Source organism: Martes martes (assembly GCF_963455335.1).
Source record: "Martes martes genome assembly, chromosome: 8".
Taxonomy (NCBI): domain Eukaryota; kingdom Metazoa; phylum Chordata; class Mammalia; order Carnivora; family Mustelidae; genus Martes; species Martes martes.
The window spans coordinates 135,505,574-135,528,306 of NC_137895.1; the positions used below are offsets into that span (position 1 = coordinate 135,505,574).

Sequence of the window (22,733 nt, forward strand, 5' to 3'; positions counted from 1 at the left end):
AAAACTTCTCATCCAATCATGCCAACCCAGTCTAAATAACAAAAAGTTCTACCATGTTCACAAAAAGACTGATTTCCAGAATTTTTAAAGAAATTAACTGTCTTTTTTTTTTTCTCTTTAAAAGACATCCTGGGTTTGCTGCAAGGTTAAGCTGTTTTGCCAACTAAAAATCAAGGAATCAACTTTAATAAGTTATATATATGTTATTAGCAAATACATTATTTACACGTAAATAAGACCTTCTCTTAAAAATAGTTGATCTAGGGGCGCCTGGGTGGCTCAGTGGGTTGGGCCTCTGCCTTCGGCTCAGGTCGTGATCCCAGGGTCCTGGGATCGAGCCCCGCATCGGGCTCTCTGCTCAGCAGGGAGCCTGCTTCTCCCTTCCTATCTGCCTGCCTTTCTGCCTACTTGTGATTTCTCTCTCTGTCAAATAAAAAAAAATTAAATAATTAAAAAAAAATAGTTGATCTAGGGGCGCCTGGGTGGCTCAGTGGGTTAAAGCTTCTGCCTTCAGCTCAGGTCATGGTCCTGGAGTCCTGGGATCGAGCCCCACATTGGGCTCTCTGCTCAGCGGGGACCCTGCTTCCTCCTCTCTCTCTCTGCCTGTGTCTCTGCCTACTTGTGATCTCCGTCTGTCAAATAAATAAATAAAATCTTTTAAAAAAATAGTTGATCTAGCTAATAATCTTACTTAGAGAGCAATGTAAATATTAAAGTTTCTTCAAACTCATATCCACGTTGGTGAGAGCCACAAATCCATTAAACACCAACTCTTCAGAGCTACCCAAAATGTTCACCCTTTTCCGTGGGCTCTTCAGATACTGCAAATACCATTAAGTTCTTTAAACTTAAACAGAATCGCCCAAAAAAGATCCATAAAGACAAAAACAAGAGAGCAAAGGGCTGGAAAGAACCTGAGAAGGGATACCATTTTGAAATTTTAAGACCAGGGTAACATCAGAGATCACGTGTCCAGCTTTCTTTGGAAAGCAACCTCTGGGATGAACCCTGTGTTCCCTAAAGGTGTTCACATCCCTATGCAATCCCCTCCCCCTGAGTGAGAGATCTGGACGTCTGGTAGCTGCTTCTACCAAGTAGCACAGGGCGAAAATGATGGAATGCCTCTCCCAAGGTTAGGTTCTGTGTCCTCTCTTGCTTGCCCTGCAGGAAGCAGCTGCCATGTTCTGAACGGCTCTGTGAAGAGGCCCAGGATGTCGGGAAAGGAGGGTGGCTTCCACAACCAGCAGGGAACCGGGCTTCTCAGTCCAGTCTCACACAGGGAACAGAATCCTTCCAAGAACTAAGTGAGGAAACTTGGCTCCTTCCCTGATGGAGCCTTTCAGTGAGGTCATTCCCCGATGTTGGCTTCACTGTAATAAACTCTTGAGAGGAAAGCCCTCCGCCATGCTGCTCCTGGATTGATGCCCTACAGAGACAGTGAGGTAACATAGGTTTATTGTTTGGGGATACTTTGTTATATAGCAATAGATAACGTTACGGAGGGAACCACGTCCCTCGGAATTCGTATCCTCACGCCCTCAACCCCCAGGACCCCAGAGTGTGACTGTATTTGGAGACAGGGCCTTGAAAGAGGTCATTGAGTTAAAACGAGGCCATAAGGATGAGTCCTATTGCAGTTTGGTGTCCTTGCAAGAAGAGAAAGAGAGGCCAGAGAGACACACACGGAGGACACAGGGAGAAGGCAGCCATCTTCCAGCCACCGAGACAGGCCTGGGGAAAACCACACCTGCTGACACTATCATCGTGGTCTTTCAGCCTCTGGAACTGTGAGGAATAAATCCCTGTGGTTTAAGCTCTTGGTCTTTGGTAATTTTCTACGTCAGCCCTACCAAATTAATATAGGTAATTAGCACACTTTCTTTCTTTTAACAGGTGGCACGTAGACTAGCCCACGGGTGGCAAATGGCATGGGCCAAACCTGGCCTTGCTGCCTGTCTGTGTAATAAAGTTTCATTAGAACACGGCCATGATCGTTTGTTTACTTACGTCTTTCCCTACATCCCCACCGCAAGGCTGGAGTCGAGTGGCTGTGACAGAAGCCATATGGCCCACAGAGCTTATAATATTTACTCTCTGGCTCTACATGGGAAAAAGTTTGCTTGCTGACCCCTGGACTCAACAGTCTCCAAGAAATCAAGTATTCAAATTGCACAATGTAGGCTTCTAGAACCCGGAACCCCTGACACCAGGATGGACTATCTATACAGTAGGCATCTCAAGGGATGGTCCCAGGCCCAGCAGCATCAGCACCACCTAGAAACTGGCTAGGAATGCACATTACCAGGCCTCACCCCAGACGCCCTGAATCAGAAGTTATTGGGGTGGACAATCTGTGTTTTAAAAAGCTGTCCACATCACGGATGGGAACCATAGTACTACATCATTCTCCCAACTCACATCCTTGCATTGAAAACGTGGTAAAAATAGTTTTACTCTTTGAAAAAAAAAAAAAAAGAAGAAGGCAGATCAAAATAATGCCCACAAAAAAGGGGGTATTTTCAAAGGATGTAATCCAATGTTCCTTGATTAGAATGAAAAATGAAGGTGATAGTAAGTACTCACAGTATGATTGCTTGATCGCTATCATTTATCTCCCTTTGTGGAATTAGAAAAAAAAAAAACCCACAGCTGTCAAAATGTGTGTTTACTTTAGCTGTCAGTTAGAAATGTCCTCTACATTGTACGCCCTGACAGTGCTAACCTCCTCCAAGGAGAGAATGTTTTGCGTCGTATACTTGCCATACGCTAAAAGAAAAGCAGGTTCAAAAACGCTCCTTCCCAGACCCAGCCCATAAAGTCTAATTTTGACTTAGATATTCAAACTGACCAAAGTAACAACACAAATTCAGGGCATTAAATCTATTTTCTAAATGTAAGGGCTTAAAGAAAAAAAAAAGAGAGAGAGAAAAGAGACAGGAAATGATGACGCCCACACACTCAGAAGAGGAATCCCAGGACCAAAAACCCATTTCCTGCCCTGCAAGGTAACAGAAACGTCTCCTCTTTATCTATAATCTGGTCCCTGTGCCACTCAGAATCAAGATCTAAGCCGAAATGTTGGTTCAGGGTTGGCAGAAGAATTCTGTTTCTTCTTTTCCTTGAAAAACACAGCACTAGAGTGGAGTCCCCTATCTTGTCTCTATGTATGAAAGAGGAGAAAGAATTATCTTCCATTCACCGCCCGTGAAGCCCTCGGCCCCACTCCTCCACTCACCCATCCAAGCTGACACTTCTGTGTGTTCGGCGGGTATGTCTGCTGCGAGGGCAGACCAGGGAGCGGTGAACCAGGGTTTTGTGTTCAGACTCGGTCCTGGTGCCCTCAAGCAACCTTCAACAATGCTGGGTTTTCGTCAAACCTAGCTCGAAACCAACAAGATCCAACCATCCTATCAGTTCACGTTGAGGCCAGATGGGCACGATTAGGAAGACAAATCAAAGTTTTGGGATCATCTGCTTCCTTGGGAATGTGAACAGCTCCAAAGGGTACCACTTGGGGAAACCTGCTTCTCTTTTACCTGCTATTTGACTTTTTCCCTCTGGTGTCAGGGCTCTAATGCTCTGTATGGAACCGGGGAGTGGGGGAGGGGGGTGTTGGTTAGCCAGTATGTGGACCAGGGCTCACACAATCCAGTTTGATCAATTTCCAACTCTTGACAAGGAAACATGTGTCAAATTATTAGACTCTTTTTCAAATCTGCCTCTAATCTAAGCCGAACTGTTGGTTCAGGGTAGAAGAATTCTGTCTTCTTTGGGTTCTCAATATCATTGTGCTGAGTGAAAGAACACTGTGTGATTCGATTTACATCAAACTGCAGAAATTTCAAGCTAATCAACAGTGACAGGAAGTCGATCGTGGTTGCCTAAGGATGGGGGCAGGAGGAGGGAAGATTTCAAAGGGACATTAGGAAACTCGAGGGGGTATATTCACTAGTTGGAGTGTGGTGACCGTTTCATGGCTTCACACACATGCCATAATGCACTGGGCTGTACACTTGACACATGAACAGCCCATGGTGTGTCAAATGTATCTGCATCACACTGATTTTGTGGGTGGGGAGGGGTTGTTGTTTTTTTGTTTTTTTCAGGTGGGATTCCTACCTTCTTTTCACTGCAGAGCCCAGATGAGATGCAAACTGGAGATATGTGGTCCCTTCGCTAAGTGCTTGGAGAAGTCAGATCAGGGATCACTTTTAGCAACAGCATCAGGCTTTCTGCTGAGAAATGTCGTCCTCCTCACTCTGGATTCCCCCTATCCCCACCCCAAACCCAGCTGTGTCCCAGAAGAACACACCATTTGTGATTCCACTGTCATAGACTTCTCTGATGTCTTTTCTCCAGGAGAGGAAAGAGCTGACAAGGGCCACTCTTCCTTTCCTCTCCGCGAAGTCAAAGAAGGGGACAAACCCAAGGTGAGAGTTTAGTCGCCGGATGCCTGGGACCCTGCACGCCACAGAAACCAGACGCCAGCAGCAATTTACCTTGACCTGGGGATAGGTACCTGAGCGGGTTGAGTCTAGATCTGATCTCGGAAAACACTGAAAAGTGAGAGAGGGGAAAAATCACAGAAAAAAACACAGAAAAGTGAGAGAGGGGAAAATCACCTGGGTAGAAACATTTCCTGCAGGGCCCTGACCTCGGGGGAGACCCTTTGTCCTTCCTGACCTCAGAGGAAAGCCCCCTGCTTCTCCAAGCAGCCTCGCACCCGCAGACAGATGCTTGTCAGGAAGATGCCACATCGTGCAAAGCAGCGGGTTACAGTTAGCAGCCTTCCCTCAGTTTACACACTCAACTAAAGTTGTTCACCAGCAACAACAAGCACCATGCCTCCTTACAGGGCTCCCATCCGAGAGTTAGATGACTCCCCCAGCCCGCCCATCAGGTGTTGCGGCGATAACCTCTTACTCTGCCCCTCTTGCTATTAATAGCTCCCACCCAGGTCACCCCCCACAAACCCAGGTGCTTATTTCTGCATGTCCACTATCATGAGACGAGTCTTGGATATGGGTCCTATCCGAGATGAAGGGAGCAAGCTGCTCGCACCCCTCCAGGATGCTCACCCTTCTTGGACCACGAGGTTCCAAACGGAGCTGGTGTTTGGGGGTGGGCGGGGGAGGGGTGGAGGAAGGGCACGTGATGCCCGTCGGGCAAACATTCATGACGTCTCCTGTGTCTCGAGGACTCTGAAGCTCATTTCCGAAGGGGAGTCGCGGGCATGTGATTTTTAGTCTGTCCTAAATCGAAGCACAACTGTTGGAGATTCCACAGACTTTTCTGTTTAAAACCTTCTCCTGCCCATCCTGTGTGCACTTGAACACCTCTGAGATTGTGCTCTCTGTGCACCCATGTCCACTAGAATATAAGGACCACGAGCGGTTTCTTACAAAATGCTAAGTTCCTATATTTAGTATAAAAGCATAGCTCACAACTGGAGAGACTTTCCCAATGTCTGGGGACGTTTTGGACTGTCAGCCCTGGAAGTAGGGGGAGCGAATGGCCTCTGGTAGGTAGAGGCCACGATGCTATTAAGCCCCCCACAGTCCTCAGGAGAACCTTCCTCAGCCACACACACACACACACACACACACACACACCAAAAATTATCTCCCCGAAAATGTCAGTGGTAGTGGAAGTTGAGAAACGGGGACACACAATGAAAAGTTGGATCTCTCTGGGGACTCGTCAAACTTATGGAAAAGCAAGCCACCCCCATTGAAAATTCAGTTTGCAGAGTCTGGCGTTAGGCAGAGCGTCTGACTTTTCTGCCTCGGTTTTGCAGGTGTGCGAAATGGGAATGCTCGGATGTCAAAGATTCCCCTCCCCTCTGTCTTCCTCCCTGAGAGCAGCTAATGAAGGTGTGCCGCGTACTTTGAAGATTTTAATTACTGTTATCCCCGGTTATCAGTTCAAGGCTGTACAGCTCCTGGGGGTCCTGCAGATGGGCTACTGAGCAAAAGAGCTCGTCCTGTCGCTGTCGTTCCCGCGCATCCTTCTCGGACGGCGGTATCAAGCCCTTAGGCTCGAATTACTCAAAGCCGAATTACTCAAATCAACGTTAGAATCTACTGAAAGAAACAAGGGTTCTCACAATTAAATCACGGCCTTTCCCAAAGTCAAGGACTTCTACTTGCCAGCAAGCAAGATTCAGAAAGTCTTCACATGTGGCAAGGATTCAATAGATCTTGGTTGATTGCTCGCTTGAGGCATAATTTACATCAAATATAGAACCAAATTGGAGATATTAACACATAAATTTCGGAGGATCTGAAGCCATGAGGATCACATACATTATCTTTATTTTTTTTAAGATTTTATTTCTTTATTTGAGGGAGAGAGAGAGAGAGAGAGAACACGAGCAGGAGGAAGAGGGAGAAGCAGACCCCCCACTGAACAGGGATCTCAACGAGGGGGGCTCGATCCCAGGACCCCGGGGTCATGAACTGAGCCGAAGACAGACGCTTCACGGACTGAGCCATCCAGTCACCCCCCACATACACCATTTTTTAAAAAACTATTCCAGTGCCTCATGGATATCAAGCACCACGCTGTAAGAAAGTTTATACTTCCAAGTCTGCTGGAGGACCCAAGTCTCATCAGTCCCTCACAAAGTTCCTGCAATGCAGCCGGTCACCTGATGGGGTTCACCACCCAAACCCCTTGGCCTGAGCCTCTTTTCCTCAGAGGCCCCGCTCCCGGATCCTGAGCATCTCTGTGCAGAAATGACAGCGGCCCTCACGTTCACAGAGCTGGGGGAAGGAACCTGCAAACCTCCACGGGGCACACGCTACATAAATCAGCCCCGTGAGAGCCGCCCTGAGACACTGAAAAGAGGAGGGCGTGTGTCTGTCATCGTGGAATGTCCAGCTGACCTGAGAAGTCAAGGGCAGCGTCGAATTACAGCCAGCTCACCCTGCCAGGCACGCAGAGGGGTTCCAGTGAGTAGCATGATTTATAAGGGCTCGAGGAAAATGCAGAGGGAAAGACCCGCCCGGAGTGGCCTGGGTGGGCTTCTTGGATCTGGGGGATTTAAGAGGGCCTGAAAGCAAAGTAGGAGCTCCGGAAGGCAATGCTGGAAAAAAAAAAAAAAAAGGCAGCCTGCTTGGTCCTTCTCACTCCCCTGCCCATTGCAAAGTGATCGCTCTGATTGTTCTAGGCAAAATTTTACCTCCAGTGTAAAAGCCCTCGGTCTGGGTCAGTTGGATGTTCCATTGCTTGGTGACATGGCCATAAACTAGAGCTTTTCCCCGATTGAGAGGGGACCGAAGCAGACCTGGGGTTCTCACACTGGAACCTGCATCCTATCAGCTAGAGGGCTTGGTGCGACACAGCTCCTCGGGCCCCCACCAAGAGCTTCTGACTCAGGGCGGGGGCCTGAGAGTCTGCGTTTCCATCCAGTCCCCAGGCCATGCTGCTGTGGCTGGTCGGAACTTTATTTGGAAAAGCGTTGAAGGAGAGTGTGGGCCCCTTCGAGCAAATACAAGACCTCTTTGGGGAAGCTGTCCATCACGGCCCATGCCAGGATGACGTCATTTTATCGGAGGTCCAACATCAAGAACTCAGGAAGGCTCAAAGGCCTGGCTCCGTTCAACAAACATTTCTTGAACCCCTGCCATGGACCAGGGTCTTTGCAATGACGTCATCTCACTGACATTTTCGTCCCGGTTTGGGGGGTCAGAGTTAACTGATGCAAAAATGCTTCTGTGAGTTACCGTAAAGAAAGGGAGGAGATAGACCAGGGATCTAACAAGAGATTTCAAGACACACACACACACACACACACACACACACCCACACCACACCCACACATACACCCTGAAGTGACCTTGCACAGGAAGGGGTGGAGGCCAGCAAAAGGGACCAGAGAGAAAAAAACAACCCAAGGCAGACAGCAGATAAACTAGTCTGTGGTCAGGTCCAAAGCCTAGGAATTGAATCAACTCTGGAAAGTGGTCAACCCCCCCCCCCGCCGCCGCCCCCCGCCCCAGATCTGCTTACTTCTCATCTGGCACATTTTTAACTGGCATTTTCTTCATTTTTAAAGCTGCTTACCACTCATGGCCCCTGAGAATGCATCTGAGGCTTTCAGAATGTCCTACAGAGTCCGGGTGGAACCCAGATTCTTTCGTCCATGTCAGACGCGTGTTCCTCTTCGCAAAGAAGACCAGCGTGCTTTCTGCCAGCGGCACTACATTTTATTTCTTTTTAATGAGCGAAGCTGAAAAATAAGTTCACCAGTGAAACTGTCAGGGAAATTTGAGATGGCGAATGCAATTATTAACTCAGTCGAAATGTATTATTAATAATAATGCTTAGCTCTGTTGTAGCATTTTCTGTCTTCAAAGCCATTTATAAACATCAACTAATTAATCCTTACCTCAGCGTGGTGAAGTAATTAAGTATTATTATCCCATTTTACAGAGAGGGAAACTGAGGCACCCGCAGGGAAGCCCCTCGCCCAGGGCCACAGAAAGGGTCAGATGTGCTCTCAGAGTCACGGGACTTCTCTGCCTTTTTTTGATCAGACCCTGGAAAGGTCTCACTTCTGGGAAAAAAGAAGCTTCTAGAAGGAACCACGCCTCCAAAAAAAGGGATGGATGGAGAAAGTCCCTGGACCCCGGCTCTGCACGGCACCTTGCTACAAAAAATCAGAATTTTGTTTTTCTTGAGTGTTTTCCTTCCTCATTAACTTTAGAAAGCCGTACTGACTCGGGGGGAAATGCCGAAGCATTTTAATGATGTATGAAATTTAAAAAAAAGAGAAACCCTCCTGCCCACACAGAGAGAATACAGGCCCGGTGCCGGGCCTCCCGCTTTCTCGCTCTCGTGCTGCAGCCGCCCCGTTTCTGGGCCCTGTCGCTCAGCTGCAGCCAGGAACTTTTTTTTTTTTTAAGGAAAAAAAAAAAAAAAAAAACGAGCATCGAGACTTCCCAGGCTCCCAAAGAGCGGAACTGGCTCCTAATTGCCCTTTTGCAAAACGCTCTCCTCACTTCCATCCCCGGGACTTAGGTCAGAGCCGGCGGCCCACCATGGGCGCCCGCCTGGTGTTTTCCTTCTCTTTGGTCTCATGTTCCCTCACTGGCCCTCCTGCTTCCAAATCCTCTCTTGAGCAAGAAAGGCGACGGCTTGGGTCTGAGCGCTGGCACTCTCGAAGTCTCTGCCCACGGTCTACGGCTTCTGCGGTTGTTCAGGAAAGGTCTCAGACTAAAAGTGCCAAGTGTCACGGTGTGACACGTTCCTTCTGAGCCCGGGGCTTCCAGGGGCCCCTTCCTGCTGGGTCCTTGCGGTAGGAGCCTTTCCCCCTTGGTTGTGCGCCCACGGTGTGCAGGGGGGAGCCTGGGGTGGGCAGAACTGAAAGCAGCTCGGCTCCAACCCCTGGCCTGGTGGAGACCCCCCACCCTGCACCCCAGGTCCCCCCACCCTTGATTCTGCCCTCCCAGCTTCACCTCGTCCTGCTGTGCGAACCATATCACCATTTGTAAGCGTGTCCACTGGTGATTTTCTGTCTTGTGGGTTCATGTGCAAGTCGTCTCTAGGAGCTGTTAAATCCCCCACACGGTATAAAAGACATCTGTAAATTTGAGGGGGAAAAAAAACTGCAATGTCAGACTTTAGGGATTAGGGACGCCCATTTGGGTGATAAAACTATAAAGAAAAGCCCAGAAGTGATTACCATACGAAACAGAATACTGGTTACTTCTTAGGGTGTGGAAGGGGTGTGAGTAAGGGGCACAGGGAGGGGCCTCTGGGGTGCCCAGCAGAGGCTTCCCTCTTAACAGGGGGTGTGGTTACCCGAGTGTTCACGTTATAATTCATTGATCACTATGTAATATGGGCTTCTGCAGTTTTCTCTGGTTCTCCTCTAATTTATACTTTTTTTTAAGTTCTAAAAATAAAAATCTATGCAACTACATGGACCTCATTCATGACATATGGACAATGCCCCAAGAACACTGGTGGGTTCTACTATACTTTAGATTTAATAAAATTGTTTCTATTTCCCCTCATTAAATCCAAAAGTATCTCTTAGAGTTCCTCCCAAGAAAAGGTAACAAGTTTTTGAAGCTTTCTCTGGGTGAACTGGTCTTTGAAATGTGCCCAGTAATAGATGGAAAGAGCAAAGCTTGGTTTCTTCTCTTCTGCTGACGTTGTCGAGGGCTCCAAGTCTCTGGAATGGGGATGGGGGGCAGGGAGGGGGGTAGGGAGAGCCTCAGTCCCAACAGAACACATTAAGGTGAGCCCTGATTGCCCGAGGCAGGTTTGGAGGATGAGCGCCCCTCAGGAGCCCGCACAGCCAGCCTCCCTTCCCGGCCGCCTCCCCTCCCTCATTCCCAGCTGCCCTCCCACACCGCACCTGCTCACACCGACGGACCCCTGCTGCCTCTCCCCGTCCATCTGCAGTGGGTTCTTCTTCAGGAAACCTTCTCTTAACCCTCAGCTGCGCCACGTGTCCCCCCGCACACTGTGCCTAACCCCATTACATGGAAAGTGTCTCTTTGCGTATCTGTCCCCTTCACCAGACTATGAGCTCCTTTAGGGTAGAGCGGGGTCTTATTCATTTTGGCCTCTGACACCTGGAGTCGCCCCCCACACATAGTAGGTATTTGGGAAATGTTTGATTAACCTAAGCAAAGCTGAACAACTGATTGGTTAGACACTGCCTTGTACCAAGAGGGACGTGACCAGAGCCCCCCGGCCCTGTCCCCAGCCACCTTCTTCCATACCCACCTGCTCTCTACGTCCAGCCCGATGACCACCTGGATCCCCTGCTGAGGTTCCTGCGCCCTCGCACGGAGATCCCAGAAACGTTCCTCCACATAACTCAGTTATGCCCGCCAGGGTTTGGAATCACTGCTGAAGTCTGGTCCGAGAAATCGGCCACGATGTCAAAATGATGCTGCAGGAGAAATGGACATGAAATCGTCACATCCATGTAAAACGTTGGACAAGCCGTGCCCTCACGGAGGGGAAAGAGGAAAAAAGAATTTTTTTTGTCATGAACAATGGCATTTTAGAGTTTTGGTACAAATAACCTCAAGCAAAACAAATTCAGTCAAAGACTTAGCCCCACATCCAGAGCACCTGTCAAATAAACCGTTTCTTTTCTTTCAAGAAAGCAAAAGGGGGGAAAAAAAAGTGCAGCGGGTCTCTTTAACTGAAGCTACAAACTCAGGTCTTTGGCAAATGCCAAAATATCTTCGATAACACATTTACACACCTATAAAAACAAAAAGTTGGGTCAGAAATGCCAATAAATGATTTCGAGCCCATATTAAAGCCATACAGCTGCAAAAACATAAAATATATCTCGGGTTTGTCGGGCACCAGCTTCAGAAAAAGGCCAGTTAGCGAGACTAAATACAGTGACTTTTTTGAAGTGTTGCTGGTAAAAATGAGAGTGTTTTCGACTTGGTACCGTGGGTATTTCTTTTCTGGGTGCCAAGCCGGCGTCGGGGCGCAGATGAACACTACAAACCCCCCAGGAGCGGAGGGAGGGGGGAGGAGCTGGTGAGGAGGGCTGGCAGGGAGGTAGGGTACGGGGCTGGAAGTAGGTGGAACATTTTGTGGCTTAGCCCCAGCCCAACACCAGGCAGAACGTCTGCCATTCGCGCAGATGCAAATGAGAGAGGAAATCAAAGAACGGGGCTCTTCCAAGGCCAGGTGTAAGAAGCAGGCCCCTGCCCCCCAGAGCGGTACTGAGCAGGGAAAGGGTTTGTTAGCACAAAAGACGTTCGTTGGCTGTCCCATCCTTTCGGCGGGCGTCCTTGGGTCCGGGTCTCCCGAAGCCGGTTTCCAGCTGCGGCAGGTGGTGTCTCTCCCCAGTTCTGACCCGGCTGGAGGTGCTTGTTTGTTCTGCTTTTCCCCCTGGGCACAGCCAGCAGTTGCTCTGTTGTAATTCCAGTTCCAGCGAGCCGGGTGCATCTTCAACAGTTCTCGTGTTGTTATTAACTCAGTGACTAACTGAGAGGTGTTTGGCTTTTGAAACGGTGCCATGAAAGCTTCTCTCTCATCTCTGGGTGATGTCAGCCCCATAAACGGGAGATGTAGAGGAAACAATGGAGGTTTCAGTGCTAAAGTTTAATGGGGGGGGACCCTGATTTTCCCCCCAATCTAAAATCATCTCTGTTTTATGCACCAGGCAGGGAAAGGCATCAATGAAAGAATTTAGGATGTGGATTTAGATTTAAGAGTAGTCTTGAAACTTTGACTTTGAAATTCCCCAAAGAGGGGGAAAAAATAACGCTTTTTGCACGTTTTTGACAGCTTTTTACACTCTCCACCAGCAGAGGATTTCAAGCGAGTCATAGGGACTTTATGAAAAGAAATTGCTGATTTCCCAACGCACCTGACGCAGATCCCAGCGAGCATTAAAGCAGCCCTCAAAGGCAGGAGACAGTGAGGTTAGGTCCAGAAACTAAAAGACGTGAGCCTTGGAGCACCTCAGTTCGATGCCCAGCAAGTCAACCACTTCAGGAAAGAGCAAAACCCAGGACCCCCCTGGATAGAGACTTAGATTCTTTCCAAGTTCCAGAAATAGCCTTAGACATCAGTGTCACATAGAGAGCTACGCGTCCCCAAAGGAAAGACACATTGTAATGATCTTCATTGGGAACATACTTTTAAATCCATGGGTTAACGTTAGGGAGCAATGGGGAAGTCGAGCACCCATGTTGACCCACTGACAGCTAACTCATGAGATTAATTAATGGTTCGCAGGAACCTGGCCAAAACCTGCTCTGAATGCTGCTGACGCAGCACAATCTCTTCAACGGGTACAATTAACTTTTCACTTTTTTTTTTTTTTTTTTTTTTATGGTAGCCTCCAACCAAGGCAGTGGAGAGGCGTTTACCCGTACGACTGGCAACAGCTTCCCGGTTGCTCTGGGATCTTCCAAGGCAGCAAAAAAACAAGCTCTCCCATGCTAAGTGTTGCAACGTCTGGCTCAAAATAGAGTCCAGAAGCTCGGCCAAAAGCTTCGGGTGGGGGAGGGGGGTGCATCCTGACTTTCTAAATTCTGAGTCTGTGTTGTTGCCGGTTTACTTCATTGCCCCCGATGCTCAGCTCACTTTCTCCAATGGTGCTTAGGCTTCTAGAACAGTTTGCTTGACTTGGAGTCCAATTCCAAGTTATCAAGGGAAATGGGTACAAGTCTCAAGAAAGTTTTCTTTATGCATTATTCCTGTGAGACGTCCTTTGCCGCTGCTGATTAAATGCCCTATGACGAAGCGGACCACGATTCCCAACAAAACAATGTCCATGGGCTGATGACTTGTTTACTCAAAATCATACCCCAAGTTGAGACTTTTTACCACAAAGAAGCAAAACACCTGTTCTATGCTTGGGAAAGCCCATTATTATCATCCTCGTTTTTCTGTTAGCATTCTTGCCTTTTTCATTGGATTTCGTCCCAATTTCGATCTCAAGAGTTCGGAGTCGGTGCAGTTAGTGGTTGGCCAGTTTCCAAATAGCACTTTGGGACCTAGATTCTGGACCCAGGCAGGTATTTTAAACCCAGATCATTCTATATCTTCCCATCAAATAACAGAACCCACATTACAGTGTAATAAGCATCATCTTGTTTTATAACGATCTTTCGGTACATAAATGCGTATCTATCACCCCCAAGAAAAACCACCACCCGCAAGAAGCAAATCTCTCTCCCTTCATGCACGGATAACACAGTCCTTGAAGCTCCTTTGATTTTGAGCACTAATAGGAAGAAAATACTTGTAGCCACATTTGAAACTTGTCTTGGTAGGTAATTCCCAGTCCACGGAGTTGAATTCCAGAAGCAGGGTTGGTGCAAATGCACAGGCTAGAATATTTTTTTAAAAGATTTTATTCATTTATTTGTCAGAGAGAGAGAGAGAGAGAGAGAGAGATCACAAGCCAGGGGAGCGGCAGGCAGAGGGAGAAGCAGGGTCTCCGCTGAGCAAGGAACCTGACGTGGGACTCGATCCCAGGACCCTGGGATCATGACCTGAGCCGAAGGCAGGTGCTTAACCAACTGAGCCCCCCAGGCGCCCCACACAGGCTAGAATCTGAGTTATGCATTTTTTGAAATAATGAGACTCTACAGACCTACCTATTATTGGTTATTCTTCCTTTCCTGTCCTTCTTGCTCTAATGGGAGTTGTAGAGCGTGGCTGTTGGTGGAGAAACTGTGGGCACGCAAAAGCTATTTTACAGATACATCTGGGTTGTTCCTTCCAAAGCTTCCCATCCACTGCCTCAAGACCCTATAAACTAGAAAGCAGCAGAGACATCACTACCAGCTGGCTAAGGACCTAGTCCAAAGACTCGTCCAAAGTTCAACAGCTCACCTTTCACTTAGGCGAAGGACCGGGATCTCCTTATCACTCGGTACCGTGCAGGCGAAGCATGCAAAGACAAGCCTTACAAACCATGTCCTAAGGCAGGCTGGCTTTACAGATATGAAAAATTAGGCAGAAAGATGTAAAATGATTTATTCAGCCTAAAGAAACTCCAGCTTCACCTTCTCTCATCCATTGCTAAATAAGCCTCGCTAATTTTCTCAATCTGATAAATTACTGATAAAATCAAAGAGAACGTGAATCTCGGTGTTCTTGTCTCCCAGAGGAGGCCTAAAATCTGTGTTTGTTTGCATATGCATTTCCAAAATGAGTAATTTAGAATTGCCTTGCTTATGTCATTTGGTACAGTCTGCCTTCGGGCACAAAAAACACAGGGCAGTTAGTGACAAATGTTGCTTGTGTCGCCTGCCCCAACTCAATCCTCCGAAGAAAAGCCAGAGGAAAACACGGTGAAGAGGTTGGAAACGTTGGCCTGAGCAGAACCTCCGAGTTCTTTTCTTTTCCTGACTCAAGATCAAGGGTGGGCAGGGGGGTTGGTTAAAGAAGGGTGAGTGTGTACGGAAGTCACAACTTCTCCGCAAGACGGAAATCATTAGGGAACGGTAAGTCAGCATGGCATGGGTAGATCATGCTCAGGGTGGCTTATCCTGAGTGTAGAGAAAGTTGGGATCACCCGCTTTTCTGATATAATTGGCCTTAATCAATGCAACAAACTCACCAGACGCTAGCTACTATAGCATAATGGTCAACAATGACTACCCATAACAACTCACAGTGACTGAGCATTTATACAGGGTCGGACACTGCAGAACGTGTGGGTGGGCATTGTCTGATATCATCCACCCCCTCAAAGCTTTGTAAGCTCGGTAATAAAAGAATCAGAACCAAATGGACCAGGGGATCCAGGTGAGGTTCTTTCACTCAGAGGTTGTGTGATGTTGGGTAACCAACCGCCCTAAGCCTCTGTGCCTCATCACAAAAGCAGAGATAATCATGGTGGATGCCTCATAAATGTTGTGTCAGGATGAAGGGACCCAATGTATAAAAAGAACAAGGTGTCTAAGTGCCATTTACTTTTGATTTTATTAATTGTTTGTAGTTGCTTCTGGCTTATGCTTACGAAGTAAATTAACACTGAGAGCACAGTGTCTTTCCAAAAACAGCGAGTATGATCTTTTTACCTGAAAAATTGAAACTTCAAGAGTGTAAGTGTCATCTTATGGATCACCGGGGAGAGTGCAGCTTCTTGGCTGGGCTACGGAGAGGTTGTCTCCCTCCTTCACTAGCCCCATGTAGAGTTTTGCTCTTTGTCCAAGAACCTTTCTGAGTTGGACAGAATAATCCTTTGGTCAAATACACCCAAGCCCCCCTGCTTTCCTGAGAAGCAGAAGGAAAGACTAAGGAATGACTTGTCTTCCCCAAGGGCAAGTTCAGCTCAGGTACTCCTCGAGGTGACTCCTTGAGCTCCCTGTGCATGCCCATGGCAGGGACCCCTCCTACCAGCCGTGGGCTCCTCAGGTCCTTTCACGCTCAAGCTTCTGCTGGTGGGCAGATTACTTTATGCCTGTTGCCAAATACCAGGGAGAAGGGGCAGCCAAGAAGTCCTTTCCTTGGCTTGATGATGTAATCTCTGCTATTCCAAAGTACCAAGAGCTGAGCTTCCATGGTACATTCCCACAGTTAGAATGGAGGTTGCACAGTCTTGTTCTGGGCTCATTGCCATTTTTAATTTCACTTGAAACGTTATTGTGTTTCCTAAATTTAATCAAAGACTACCTTCTCAACGAGAAAGTGACACAGAAGGGCTGCTTTTCCTATTTTTAAATATTAAAATGAAAGCATTCTCTCAGTGAAAACATCAGCCTTGGGCTGTGGTCCCAGATTCCCTATAGACAGTTGTGGCCCCATCATCCAAGGAATAGGTAAGACTAAACACATCAAGCGAGGTTGGGTTGTTCATGCTGATAACTTGGTTCTCTCTAGAATTCTGCCTGTGACTAAACCCATTTCCTAGAAGCAGGAGAAGTTGACTATTGGCCTATGGAATTGTTAGTTGTCTCCCACTTACTTCTACTCCTTGGTGCCCTTCTATGAGGAATAAGCATAGAAAAATGTGATTTCTGTTATATGCAACTGATAAATTATTGAACACTACATCTGGAAGTACTGATGTACTATATGTTGGCTGATTGAATTTAAATTAAAAAAAAAAGAAAAATGTGAATTCTATGAAAGTGAGCTCTTGGTTTCTGTTGAACACTCAAAGCAAAAGGAAGGAGTAAAAACTTGGTGGACACATGTTGTGCTTAAAAAGAGAAGAAAACTAATATATTCTGTGGCTCCTATGTAGGCAGGGAAGGGGGAAGAGTGTAGTGAGGGGAATTTATCATGGAGAGAAAATAATATTTCTTAATTCTTCTTGCCAAAGGAAGAACAATGGGTAGGACTGGGGTTATCTTCCAATTTTGGAAGCCTTCACAACGGTGACCTGGAAGGAAGATGTTGAAATCTAGATGCATGTGCTCTCAAAAATCAAGGAAGCGGGTGCCGGGGTGGCTCAGTAGGTTGGACGATTGCCTTCAGCTCAGGTCATGATCCTGGAGTCCTGGGATGGAGTCCGTGTCAGGCTCCCTGCTCGGCAGGGGGTCTGCTTCTCCCTCTGACCTTCCCCCTGTCATGCTCTCTCTCTCTCATTCTCTTTCTCTCTCTCAAATAAATAAAAATAAAACCTTAAAAAAAATAAAAAAATCAAGGAAGCAACCAAGAACTAAAATTCTCCTCCTACTAGAGGAGGGATGGGCTCAGAGGACGGGGATTTCAGTCCGTGGTTCGTTCAATATCTACCGGGTGTAGAATACAACTGATTCACTGACATCTTGAGCAGTGTCTCTGTTTCTATTCACCCACTTATGCAAGATATGAAATAACACATACTTCCCCTTCCTCCAAGGGATGTGACAAACCAATATAATTAAGAACAATGAGGTTTTGGCATTAAAAAAAAAATGTAACAACAACAAAAAAAATCCCCCAAGAGGGAAAAAAGAAGATCGGACTTCATTACTATACCTGTCTTCAACCCCTGAGTAAAGGCACAACACCCTGTTTGTGGCTACGGGACAGACAACGCTGGTCTCATGGGTTCTTCAATTCAACCACCCATCCTCCCGCCCTGATTTGCTGGGAGCCCGTCAGCAATTAACTTAAGCACCCCATAGTTCAGCTTGTTCATCTGTAAAATGGGTATAATCATGCTACCTCACTCATGTAGCATGGAACAGTTAATTAACGACGTGTAAAGCTTTTGAAAATATAAAGTGCGATGTATGTGCTAATTATTATAAATCCAAAAAAAGCACCACAGTTCTATGTTTAATTACCCATATTTTTTATTGAAAATATATAAAGCATGTAATAAAATTAACCTCTCTGTCAAAAATTACTGCTAGCCTGTGCCGTCTTGTTCATTGCTCTGCCAGAAGTACAACAGCAATTTCCTAAAGTGAAGTAATAATTTTATTCAATGGGAGAAGTTCAACCAATATGACCAGGCCTAACCGGTGATTTACTGTGTCGTAAAACAACATCTCCCAGCCTTGCCTCAATTTCCCTTAGTTATTATAACTCAATTACTGTAACACTAGGGTCTGTTACCAAAGCGTTATAACAAGATAGGTAGGTGTCATGTCAATTTCATGTGAAAGGGTTTAAACACTGCAGGATTTTGTATTTAGGTCTTTGACGAATGATCCAAAATATCCCATCAAGAGGGAAAGATAGTTCAAAAGTGATTTTAAAGTCTGATTTAGAATGAGAGAAGTTGAAGCAGGAGAAGCTAGAAACCTACAGGAAGCAGCCCCTGGCTTCTGATTCTCCCCAGCCAGAGATACCAAGAAAAGGAAACGGCATCACCTTAGTCTCTTGCTTTCCCACCACAGAATAGATTGCTCAATGATAGCAAGGCACGTTTCTCCTCTCCAACAAACTCTGGGGGCGTCCTTGTTTGATAACGTTCCATGGACATTCAGAATTTCAAGAGGGACAACAAGAGATGCAAAACATAATTTGGGGTGTCATTAGCTGTCAGACCGGATTATTTGTTCCTGCTGGAAACAATGACAGTGATCAAGCCGTGAAGACTGAGAGAACACAGGGTCCCTGCCTCAAACTCATCACCAGGCGGGAGGGACCCGGGACAAAAGTTTTTATGAATAAACTTGAGACCACTCTGAAAGCCATAGGTAAGAAAGTTACACGTAGTTGAGTGAACACGAGACTGGAAAAATGATTGAACAGGTCCATGCCACTACCAAGGGAATTCAGAGCGAGCAAAGGTCTCCCTGAGGAATTCTTGGAGGGGACAGGTCCTCCAAGGGGCCACGACCAAAGGTGCAGTTGACGGGGACAAAGAGGCAGTGAAGCAGAAAGGTGAGCGTGTGTCTGGGTGACCCAGAGCGAGGGTCCAACAGGAGAACGCCGGATGTTGGCCTTTTCCTAAAGCCAAGCCAAGCAAACCAGGGACATTGTTCTGAACCCCATCTGACTGGATTTTAAGCTGCAGAGAAGCTTCCAAATTCCATGGAGCCAACTTCTCCAAGTGTCTCGTTCCCATGCACCATTCTCGACGGGCTCTTTCCTGATTCGGAGATGAGTATTTTCCCGGAGAAGTCGGCATATGTGAAAATGAGGGAAATTCAGTTCTTTGCTTTTAGCAACAAACACACTCTCCCCTGCTTGGGAAAGCTGGCCCTCATCTCTCTGTTTGTTCTGTCCCAGACTGGCTTCCACGCCCGTCCCCTTTTCTGCAGCTCACTGGCTTCAGCAGACGGGAGAAACACAATGTGTAGAGTTGGACTGGCTTCAGGAAAATGCTTGCTGCGACCATATTCCGGCCGTGGCTTAAGATCACACCACCCGTGTGGCTTGGCACACACCCGCAGTGTGGGGGGCTGGGGGACAGGGGGAGGCACAGTTCGACAGGACAGTCGTACGTACACCATTAGGTGAAGGACTTAGGTTTCCTGGAGAAAGGGTCTCCCCTACTTCACATAGGGGCAGGCTGAGAAAAGAAGAGAGATTTAACAGCTTCCTCCAGAATTGTTTGGGTTTTATTTAAGAGCTTGATTATGATACATATGAAACATTTTAAAGTTTGAGAGCTACCTATAAACCTGTTCCCTCTATGCTAATTGCTCCCCATAAAACTTGATCAAGAACGAGTCTCAGAGCCCAGGGCAAGTTCCAGCACGCCTGTGGGCCCAAGTTCAGAGCGCACGGGTCCTATCTGATGGGGCCTTTGGGAACAGATAGATAGCCTGATGGATAAATGATAAACAGATACATCATATTAATAGGTAAGTGATCTTGCAAGGAACTCACGGTGATGGAAAACAGCATACAGTAAACAGTTTGTCATCGTGTTTCATCAGACAAAACCCTTTGAAGGGAGTAGACACCTCGTTTCGGCCTACGTGATTCATCAGGCCCCGCAGGGACTCACACCAAGCCGCGGATTCCTTTGAACGGGAATCGGAACGGCCCAGTGAGCAGAGAAGGGGAACCCCAAGGGAGCGGGCGCAAGTGAACCCTGAGAGGTCAACATGGGCTCCGCTTTAGCCGAGGTCTATCCACGGGAAGGACCCCAGGCCACGTCTGCCTGAACCATCTCACTGAGGACTGGAAGACAGTGGCTTGGGCTTGCCGGCCACCAGATCTGACCTCTGTCCCCGCTCCGGGTGACTGTCTACACGTTGCTGCCTGCGCCCCGGAGCTCAGCAGCCACTCCCCCCACGGGAGCTAAGGAGCGTAAACAACCAAATGCCGGGGCTAGAAAGGCCCGAGCAGCTCCCTGCCTGGGTTTGGGATGGCAGATGAGTCGGCCTCCCCGAGGTGTGCTTAGTCAGTGTATCCTTAATGCAGAGCGAAGGCCTCCAGGGCCCTCTTCCCTCCTCGCCCCACTATCAAACCAGCCTAAGAAAGGGTTGCGTCCTGCTCTGCGGTCTGCCTGCTTGCTACACGCTAAGCCCATGTCCCCTTATTGTACCTTAACTCTTCTTACAGAAATCCCTTTACGGACCCTCCGTCAGAAGATCTGCTAACCCGTTTACAATCCTGCAGCCTTCTCTGTGAATGGCAATTAGTGAGATGATAAAAAACCAATTCCTTTGGCTTAAGCTCCCAAACACTCGCAGGATGGCGTGATTTGCGGGCTACATACCATTGATTCAATCCAGGCCGTTCACACACCATCACAACACGCAGGGTCAAAGCTCTTCCAAAGGCCTTTGAGGAATTTGGCCCTAAAACGTTGATTTATTAAAGGTTCTCTCTAAGCAGTACACCGAAGGCTAGAAGAAAGGAGTGTGCGTGCGTGTGGGTGCAGGCGTGTGTGTGTCGGTGTGCATGCGTGTGTCGCTTTGGTGAAAGTGGCAGCACCAACCCTTCTCCCAAGGCCGACTTCTCCGCTAACAACTTTGAAGCAGAGGTAACTTTCCCAGTGGCTGTTCTGCCGGGATCCCTGATTACACACGCACAAGGAATGGAACAATGGACTTACAAAAATTAGAGTAACCAATCCCATGAATTTTAGGGTCACGAGAGAGAGGTAACTGACTTTTATCTCTCAGTGGTTCCATCAGAGTTTTGCAACGATTTAAAAGATGGCCTTTGCACATCCTTGAAGATGCATTCCTCAAGAATTACAGGACCAGAGAAGAGTTCTCCAGGGCTGGTTGCCCGGCCCCTGGATGATTGGGAGCACCTCTGATGTGTCTTATCGCTAAAGATTAAAAGAGCATCAGAAATCATGTCTCTCCCACTCATTTGGAGAAGCCCAATGTATGCGAGCTCGGAGAAAATAATGATGACTGTGTTCATCTTACCACCTGGGTCATGTTTTTGGCAAGCCACAACAGACCTAGTTGGGAATAGACTTTATTAATTTGTGAGGCTACGTTCTGGTTTCGGTGGGACTCCCTCCTCTGACTTCAATACTCTTGCATTTCTTGAGAAAAGGTCTCAGTATCTCACTTCTTACAAGCTCAACAGGTTAAAACCTGTTTCTGTTTTTGTTTTTAGTTGAGGAGGTACAACTTGGAGAGAACATGAGGGAATGCCAGCGTTTCAGCGGGGCTGATAAGAAGCAGAAATAGCAGTTCTTCTCCAGCAGAAAAGAGTGAAGTTCTTGACCATGACATGCTGCATTGCACGGTCCTGCTGCCTTCCCCCCTCCTCCTGACCCCCACCCCAGAAGCCAAGCATGGATGTGATTCCTCAAGAAATCATAACCTGGGGGTGCCTGGGTGGCTCAGTGGGTTAAGCAACTGCCTTTGGCTCAGGTCATGATCCCGGGGTCCTGGGATCAAGCCCCACCTCAGCTCCCTGCTCAGCGGGGAGTCTTCTTCTCCCTCTGCCCGACGTTCCCCCTGCTTGTGCTCTCTCTCTCTCCCCTTCCGACAAACAAATAAATTAAATCTTTAAAAGAAAAATAGAAATCATAACCTGGGTGATTAATGGTGTTACAGAACTGCTTACTTTAAATTGATCACCTTTCTTTGAAGAAACAAAGCTACTTAGATAATTGAATAACACGGGATAGAACCCTGGAATAGACCCCCAAATTAGTTCTAAGACATGCATGGATTCCCACTAGGTGTGTGGTGTGGGAGGAGATATGTCACCAGCACTAACCAGCTGAGAGTCGGAGAGGCCGTGCTCAATAGCCACATTTAACATAAAGATCTGATCCAGAAAATTGTCATCATAAAATAATCCTTCCTCAGTGTTTTTCCCCCACAGATTAGTGAAATTCTCACCCCTAAATTGAACTATTTCACCTTCATCTGTCTCAACGGATTAATCTGGAAAATCAGGAGAGCAAAGGGAAACATTTGCCTATTTTTACCAGAAGGAGAGTCTCAGACCCGTGCCTTCTTCTGTTGTCCTACACACCCAAAGCCAAGTGAATACTGTAGGAAACTAAATATGTTTTCAGAATAACAATTTAAGGCCAATTGAACCTAAACTAATGGGACTAGGAATAATATTTTCATAGCTATTCAAACTGATTCTGAATCCCACGGGAAGTTGTGGATAATTCTATCACACATCCCGGCAATCTCAGCTTCTCAGTGGTGGGAGGAAATGAACATTTATTCAGAATCTTACATGTGCTAGACACTGTACAGGCATTTTAACCTGTTCTTAATCCCCACAACCAGAGCTGACATTCAGCTGGTCTGCCCCAACACAATATACTGGTTGGTATCCAGTACAATTGGTCAGAGATCATTTCTGATTGGTCTGTGTCCTGAATGACCTTTCAAGGGTGCTGTTATTACCATCTCCGTATTCACAAATGAAGAAACCGGAGTTCATGTGAG

At 47.2% G+C, this 22,733-nt stretch overlaps 1 long non-coding RNA gene across 1 annotated transcript; it reads right to left on the minus strand.

Moving 5' to 3' along the window:
* Positions 1-6,298: 6,298 nt before the first annotated feature.
* Positions 6,299-11,093, minus strand: LOC308348377. Its single transcript, XR_013967327.1, has 4 exons — positions 10,744-11,093; positions 9,462-9,586; positions 8,068-8,233; positions 6,299-7,087 (listed from the first exon to the last, which is right to left on the minus strand). It is a non-coding gene; the product is annotated as an uncharacterized lncRNA (long non-coding RNA).
* Positions 11,094-22,733: the final 11,640 nt, after the last annotated feature.